The sequence below is a fragment of the Teleopsis dalmanni genome, chromosome 1, assembly GCF_002237135.1.
Source record: "Teleopsis dalmanni isolate 2A chromosome 1, ASM223713v2, whole genome shotgun sequence".
In the NCBI taxonomy this organism is placed as follows: Eukaryota; Metazoa; Arthropoda; class Insecta; order Diptera; family Diopsidae; genus Teleopsis; species Teleopsis dalmanni.
Genome location: NC_051846.1, coordinates 94,345,818 through 94,355,594, shown reverse-complemented (window position 1 = coordinate 94,355,594; position 9,777 = coordinate 94,345,818). Strand labels below are relative to the sequence as shown.

At 21.8% G+C, this 9,777-nt stretch overlaps 1 long non-coding RNA gene across 1 annotated transcript; it reads left to right on the top strand.

Annotated features, from left to right (window-relative positions):
• Positions 1–149: 149 nt before the first annotated feature.
• On the top strand, positions 150–1,280 carry LOC119669897. Its single transcript, XR_005251648.1, has 3 exons — positions 150–837; positions 921–1,132; positions 1,192–1,280. It is a non-coding gene; the product is annotated as an uncharacterized LOC119669897 (long non-coding RNA).
• Positions 1,281–9,777: the final 8,497 nt, after the last annotated feature.

Here is a 9,777-nt window from a genome sequence, read left to right as displayed (position 1 = left end):
AAACATATAGAACCCTTTGAATTATACATTTCTACTTTTACTTCGATACCATACAGTTTAATCCATTTACATTTGATTTTTATTTTCCTTTTAAAGAAAGTAAAAAGCTTAATTAAATTTTTATATTTTTTATTAATATTTTAAAAATTTTACAGTCAGTTACAAATTCCATCAGTTTTCAAAATTCTAAGCCCTTTCCGGTAACAATGATTTCGAGTCTATTTTGGTTTTTTTTCAACATAAGATTAAGAACATGGGATATATTTTATATAGCTTTAACCGTATATTGGCAAATGAAAAGAACAGTTCCTGACAAGGACATATGTGCGAAATTTGTTCCATTATATATGTGTTTGTTCCTCCTTGCAACAAAAGTAATTATCACAAAAGTTATAAATATGAGCTTTAATAAAATGAATAGATATTATACCCACGTGTCATTCCTGTGGAATTTGTTCCTATTCATCCTTAAAATATTAATCACAGAGGGATTTACTGAAATTGCTATAGCAACATATTGCTCGGAATGTATAACTGACGTTATAACATCCGATACGGAACACTATCTTTGGACTATGCTAGGATTAGATCAGAAATATCCAACAATTTTAGGATATGTCGTGTTAGTAACAATGGTATTATATGCTCTGTACTCATTTGATGCAATGAAAAAACAGATTAGAGAATTAATTTATGGGAGACAATGGGAAACTTGCGATTTGGAATTTACCCTGAATGAGTTACGTCGCCAGCTTCAACGAAGGCAACTCCAACCACATCGTGAAAATGAACATTCATCATAGGAACATTTCTATTAATATATTCATAAGTATAAAGGTAATATTATATATTAACTTCTATTAGATATATATCATTTTAAAATAATATGAAAATCTGTAACTATGTTTGGAATATTGTAGTATTGTGATGCTTAGAATATCATTTATAGATCTGTACTTATTTGATGGATTCAAAAGTTGAAGTAAAGATGATTAAAAGTGGAATGATTTCGATTTGGAATTTACCCTGAATGAGTCTCATCGCCAACTTGAACAAATAGAAAACCAACAACATCCTTATAATGGACATTTATCACAAGAACATCCCGAAAAGGTTATTCATAATTATCAAGGTAATATAACTTATTATTAATAACTATTATTTATAATATTAAATTCTAACAATTTCTAGAAATATGTGACTATGGAATATTACGAACTTTTATATTAATGCAATATACTTTTTATACAATCGACGCAATAAAAAAAATATAACAAATATCTTAACCTCTTTTATTTAGAAAAAATTAATTAGATTGTAAAATATCTTATGATTGTCGCTGGTGAAGTAATGATTTTTATATATACCAGCTACAAATCTGTAATATAAGACCCATAGTAATAAAATGGCCGCAGAACTAATTAGAAAGATATATTAAACTACTTGACCTCGAGCTATTTTGTACAGAAAATACATAGTTATCTTACATAGTCTTAGGTCGAGTTATGTCTGAGAAAAATATGAACAAAATGATATTGCAATGTTTATCAATAATCTAAAATAAAATCAGATTAGATTCGAATTCCAACCAAATGGCATTCCAACGTTTTAAATAAAATTTTGATTATATCTAAGAAGATGAGATAAAAATTTGAACCTAAGAAAATTATATGGTTTATAGCCTTTAACTGAATTTAGGGTAGATTTAGAAGAAATGGAGGCAACTTCTGGTTGAGATGGAAATATTTTTTAGGGGTAATACAATAGATATTATTTATATATATATAAATACGTTGAAATACGCCTTTCTCCCTTTCGATAAATATAATAGCAATAAAACAGATGAAGATGTCACACAACTTCGTCCTTGACCGAGTCGAGTAACCTCTGTCAGCCAGCTCAATCAGTTTGTTGTTGTCGCCAGTTGGTAGTACAAACCGCCCCCAAATCGGTGGTCATCTGGTTCTTCCATCGAAGATGACGAGGTTCTCTACCGCGTTTTCCACCTGCGGGCACCGAATCAAACACCATTCTAGCCGAAGCAATTTTTTTTATTCGCACATTATGATCAAACCAGCGAAGCTAGAGGCAATTGAAAAAGTAGATAATTAAGAATCTGCTCTACAAAACTTTTATCATGCCTCCACTGCTGTATGGTGCAGGAGCTTGAACAATTACCGATAGTGATGGGAAGACGTTAGGAGCATTCGATAGAAAAATTTTTCGGAAGGTCTATGGTCTCTTACGCGTTGGCGACGCGTATCGAATTAGATGGAATGATGAGCTGTAGAAGCTACACCGATACATTGATATAGTTAAGCGCATAAAGAAACTTAGAAATGTCACATTGGAATAAGATAATTAGGTCTGAGATAATCTAGAACCCTTATTTTCATTTCCAATAGTAACCGCCAATTAAAATCAATGTATAACTTTAAATAACTCATTTATGTTACTAGGCATAGCAAACTGAAAATTAATCTATTTGATCTGGTCTTGTTTAGCAATAAATATTGTAAGTTATGTGAACTGACATCTGACATCTGGATGCACTTATAAAACTGAATGTGATCGAATGTGACCTAACGTCTGGACTTAAAAGTAGAAAAGTAGAGATTTATTGGAGACAATACAATGGAATTAGTTTTATACTTAAATCTGGACTATTTTCATAAACATGTGAAGAAATTAGGGTTCATCTATTATTATCACAAAAATAAAACTAGCATATAATCATATATAATATATATTTATATATACTTTATTCTGTATTCTTAATAATATTGCAAGTATAATTTCGATTGAATTATAAATTCTTTGTTATTATTTGTATAAATTTTATTTTTTTCTGTACATATTGTACGAAGGATATATATATATATCTTTTTATTCAATAAGCAATATATATTAATTTTTCGTATCATTTCTTTTTTTATATTATAAAACTTGATTGAAAAATGTTTTCTTTCTTACTGTTTTAATATTTTATGTTTTTAATTCAATAGTTGGATTTTAAAAATTCGCATATGTTTATTGTATATAATATATAATAATAATTTTCTGATTTCATGTTTCGTAATTATATACATAATTTATATGGTTTTATAAATTTGTATTTATTTTCGTAAAAGTAATTTTTAAATTTAAATTAAATTTTGCATAAAAATAATTATTTTTTTTATATTTTTCTAACATAAAAATTGAAATAGCAGCCAAATATTCTCTCTAAAATTTTTATTTTTTATATATTAAAAATAACAATATAAAAAATTCACTCGAAATGTAGGCAAAATTTTGTACATAAGGTTTTAATAACAAATTTTTATCAATTTAAAATAAATATTTGATAAGTAATAAAAAAAAATTAAATTTTTATTTTATTAAAAATTATATTATCATAATTTAAATAATATAATTTAATATAAAATTAATAAATAATGTATTTTCGCATTTTTTACTCATTTAAATTTTTGTTTAATTTTATATATTTCGAAAATTTGTAATTTTATTTTTTTTATGAAGAATTGAAAAATGTAATTAATACCTCCTGTTATATAATTTTTAATATACTTAGTCAAACCCAGATTTATTGATGAATTTATAATTTTTTTTCATAATATTTCATTTTAATTTATATATGCGCGAATATTAAGTTATATACTGTAAGATATACAGTCTAAAATAATATATCATATTATATATAATATATAAGTTTACATATAATATATAAGTTTATATATAATATATAAACTTATATATAAGATTGAATAGTGACGTATCATTTTATAGTGATTAAATAAATTTAGTTTCATAATAAAATAATAATTAAAATATATAGATAATTAATTGAAACCCTTTTTATAGAGATGAATGCCAAATCTACATTTATTATCTTTACATCATATATAAGACTGTTATAATTAAGATGCTGCAATCCCATCTTTTATTTAAATCTGTCATTTTGAAAGGTCAATTAAACATATAATATGAAAGAAAAACATAATAACATCAGAATAATAATATATTGATATAATATAGTACTATTGTTGGATATAATCGCATTAAAACCTGTTTTAATACATTTCGAATAATATTGGATAATTTAATCATTAAAAAAAAAATTAATTTATGTCCAATAAATAATATTCATTTTTAAGGTTAAACTTCAATTAAGTCCAATTATATCAATATACAATATATTAACAAACTTCAGAATGTTATATTAGCTTTTTGTTAGGATACTTTTTATTTATTAATTTTTAATTTATTTGTAAATCATATATATTTTCAAATAAAATATATAAGAATATTTATTTTTTATCATATATATACATATTGTAATGAATATATATATATTCATTATATTTAATATGTCATTAAAATATACTGTATTAAACTATTTCTATAAGGATTATTAAAACCAGGAATTCTGCTTGACTAGTTACTATATAGTTTAGTAATTATTTATACTAAATGCGTTTAACCAGAGTATTTCGAATGTTGCACTTTATTTTTATTAAATTAAAATTATTATTTATTTATTTGTTTTGTTTTTATAAATTAACATTTATTCGTTATTATATTTTTGTAATAAAAACAACGCTTAAATTGTGCGTACATATTTATTAAATTGTGATATCGATCAATTACAATATATATCTATAAAAGAAAACAATGCTTAAAATATTTTATTAATAAAATAATATTTTATTTTCACATTAAAATATTAAATAAGGAAAACTTATTTTTATAGAATATTGTATTATAATATGTTATAATGAAGTCGAAATGTGATTCAAAAAATATAGTTATTAATTAATTTTTTTATTATTTTAGCTTTCAAAATAATATAAAACTAATATTAATTTTTTAATAAACAAATTGAAATTTAAATAAAATAAATAATTATCAAATACAAAAAGAAATAAAAAAATTATATTTAAATTATTATTTCAAAAAACGTAAATATTATATATTTATATTACATTAAATAATTAATATATAATTTAAATTATAAAATAAAATATGAAATTAATAATAAAAAAAAATAAAACAAAATAATATTTAAATTATTATTTCGGAAAAAGTGTAATTTATATTACATTAAATAATAATTAATAAATTATTATTATTAATATATTATTTAAATTTTTTCAATAATAATTTAAAAATATAATTTTTATAGATTAAAATACTATTGTAATATAGCATAAAATTAAAGATTTTTTTATAATAATAATTATAAAAATAAGAATTGTTATTATAAGTAATAATATAATTATATAGTTTATAATATTATTTTTAATTTAAAGTAACATTAATTAAAATTTATTTTAAATAATTAAAATTTTTTTATTAAAATAAATTTCAATAAAAAATTAAGTCTATTAATAAAGAAGTTGTAACTTAAATTAAAATATTAAATAAAATTTATATATTTATTATTATCTAATATAAATTAATATTAATTTAATCTTTTTTAAATAACAAATTGTAAAATAAAAAATATCATTTTATTGTTGAATATTTATAATTGTGTAATATACAATTATATATATGTAATGTACAATATTTATTCTGTATTATAAAAAGACAATTAAAAATATAATGCAATTCTTTTTAATTCAAGAATTAATTATATTTAAAACCTAATATTTCGCTGCATATTTTGCCATCAGAGAAGTGCGACGTCTTATACTGAATTATTGTTTTTTATTTTTATTTAAATAAATTTTTATTTTAAAACAATGGAGTTTTTATTCCATATTTTTATTATTCCATATTATATTATATTTTAATTAAATATAATATATTTTAATAAATAATCTGATTTGAAAAATGATTTCGCCATTTTAATACAAAACTTTCCCCTTCTGCTCTCTTAATAATGAATTTTAATAAATAAAAATATATTATTAAAATATTTTAAACATTTTTAAAATTTTGAGATGTAATAATTATATAGCCATTATATTTTATACTTGTTAAATATATATAATTATTAACGTAACATTGAAAAGTAATTAACATTATTAAATAAATAATATTTTTAAGTAACTAACATCATTTAATAAGTAACAATATTTAATAATTAATACGCAAGTATAAAACAGTAATTAAATTTTGGTCAAACTATTAAAATCGAAGAATTTCATTAAAAAATAAATCTGTCAAATAGTATTTTTATAATAAATATTAATATTTATAAAAAAGCTCAAAATAAAAAATTTATTATAAATAAATCTTGCATTGATTGAAAGTTTGATCTTTTAATAAAATATTATTACTTATACATTAATAAGTAACGTAAATTTAATAAAATATATATATGAAAATATTTAAATTAAAAAACAAAATAAATGTGTTGTTTTTAATTATTATTTTATTATTATAAATATAAAGGAATATATTATGATATAGAAAACCATCCTTAACTATATTGAACTTTTTCCAATGACGTTGGCGATTATTATAAAAGCTAATATATTATAAAGTGTTCTATAAAGAAAATTATATATTATATAAAATAAATAATGAAGCTTGAAAACAGGTTTATAAAAATTAGATACATAGTTAATAAAAATTGTATACTTAAAGAATTTGCAATTTTTTAGCACTTCTTATTCCTTTAAATATCTATTTTTTATTTTAAATGGAAATATATTAAATATATTAAAACGCTTAAATATGCTTAATTTATTTAATTTTTTAAATGCTTCTGATTTTATTTTATTTTTTTTGTATCATTTAGTTATCAGAAGCTTATAATTTTTAAATTTTTTTTTTTTACATAGACACATATTAACTATATGTATATCGGAACAAATTTTATCCTATAAATATTAATTTTTAAACTTTTATATAAAAATTATATTAAAAATAGAAAGCTGTAAAAGAATATATATTTTTAAAAATATTTCGATTTTCAATAGTTCTATAGACATAAAACCGTACAGTATTTTTGCATTGAAGAGATTAGTGTTTAAGAGAATTTAATAAATTATACTTTGAAAGATCAAGCTTTAAATTATTATTACAATTTTTTTTTAATTAATTAAAAAATCAATAGTTATAAACCAGATTATTAAAACAAAATTTTAAACAACAAATAGTTTATAATGAGACAGAAATATTTATAAGCTTACTTGTAAAAACGACCCACCTTCACTTTATGGAAGTCAATCTATTTTTCTTGATATACTTTTGCTTTATCATAAAAATCTCTGATTTTCTGTGATTACTCTAAAATACAACCAATACGATATTCTGTACAGTACCATATGAGTCCTACATATATCACAAAAAAAGAATAATATTTTATACTATATTTGTTTTCTGTTTAGTGGTCCGACTTCAAAATAGGTCACAGTCATAATCAAAATAATCTTTTAGGTTTTATAACTAAGTCATGCATAATTCACATACGATAAAATGTTTTCTAGAGATTTAATTGTTGATTTTTGATCAACAAATGTTTTATAGATTGTACATTATAATATAAATAATGTAAAGTATATTTAATTATAAAGAAAACGATGTTTATAAATATAAAATAAATAATAAAAAATTTAAAGTAACAAATTAAAAATGGAGGATTAAAACATTAAATTAAATTATTAAATTAAAATTCGTTATATACATATATCTATAGATTCGGTTCAGTTTAACGTGAAATTACAGAGCACTTATAAACTCCAATAAGATATATGAGCTATGTAGTATGTATATAGTATTAACCTTATTTTACTTCATTTTAAATTTATAACAATTATGTCATATACATATATAAAGCTGTGAAAATTTAAATCCTGATCTACTAGCTATCTGTATAACTTTAACCAATTTATATTCCGTGAGAAATTTATAAGACTTTCGATATCAGTTTCTGTTTGTTCTTTACGATGTTCGAAAAAAGGTTTTTCTACAATTGCAAACTTTTTCCCTGCTAAAGCTGGACAACTACACAATAGGTGGCCCAAAAGATCGTTATTTTGAAGTCAAAACGACTATTACAAGAAAGATAATGTTGCCCATTTCAGTTCATTTGGAATAACCCAGTATAATTGTAGGTTGTCTTTGTATGTTGACACGCGGATCCAGATTTTAATTTAAAAAGGTCCAATGCCTGGTACTTGCAACTCAAACCATATACAGTAAAATATGTATATAAAATATACAATATATTAAAATATAAAATAAATATAAATTGATATTTAGTTATATATAAAATTAAATATAGAATAAAATATCTATAAACAATAAATAAATTGTTTATGATATGTAAAAATATATTTACAAAAATAGAATATATAAAAAAAAAATAATAAAATTTAAACAAAATTATATCATATATATATATTTATATATTATAAATACTTAGTAATATATATAATAAAATATATTTAGAAAAATTGATACTATCTCCACATAATTATATTTTATCAGAAGAGTCATATGCTGTTGTCTTAACCCATAATATTCTACTATGATTTTATATAATGAAACTCCATCAGGTGCGATTATGAATATGTGGTCATTGTAGATTATTGGCACCGGGATGAAAGACGTCTCACACTTATAGCAAAAATTGTACTGGCTCAACCAAAGTCTAGATATAGCCTATATACTTATCACACTTATGTAACTTAATTCCCAACATATGGCTTTTTACTGTAGCTCTACTTCTTTTGATGTCTCCACATCTGCTTTTATGCTCCAGTCCAAAAACAAACTTAAGGCCTATTAATTTGCGACACGGACTCGTGTAAGTTACAATATTTCTTTATCCATGCTATGTGCGATAACACTTGCCCTCCCCTTCTCATACACAATACCACACTCTTCTCATTTCACCTCATAATAATGTCTAGTGATTGTTTTATATGTTCTCTTGTTAGGGCTACTATAGCACTGCTTTCAGGACGAGCTACTACAAGACAGATATCAAGACAAACTACTACAACACTGGTATCAGGATAAGCTACTACACATTGATTTCGAACCACCACAACGCTACCTTTGTGACGGGATACTATAACAGTGCCTTCATGACGGGCTACTACAATATAAAATGGTTTTTGTTTTTGTGGTTCCATTTATGTTTCTTACGATATAGTTATCAATGGAATATAACAACAAGCTATAATACTCGCTGGTGATGGCTATCCTTAACTAAAGTTCCATTAAGTAGCTAGTGAAATTCAAAACTATGCTACCACTATGGGTCTAATTATTAGAGCTTAAGTGAGCCGTGTCCGTTGTCGTGACATAGACTACCATTGGTATCTTCCAATATGGTGATATAGAACTTAGATTTCTAGAACTTATATTTATTGCAACATCAAGGCTTCGTATCAGAAATTTTTAGGTTTCTTAGTTTTTATGCTGATAGAATGATAGATTTTTTTTGACTATCGGTTCAGTTCTGAGTATATATTTTATATATATTTCTATTTTTTTAGTTTTTGCCTGGATTATTAATTATTATTTTATTTAATTAATTTTAAATTGCTGGTTATTTTAAGTCCATTCACACCAATGAACTATTTTCTTCTTGTAGTTCACTAGTTCGATATATTTAGTTCAAAATCATATTTTATATATTTTAATATATAAATATTATTATTAAATACTATAATATATTTCAATATATAAAATATATTATATTATTTAATATATTTTAATATATTTAATATATTTTAATGTATTTAATATATTTTAATATATTTTAATATATTTAATATATTTAATATATTTTAATATATTTAATATATTTAA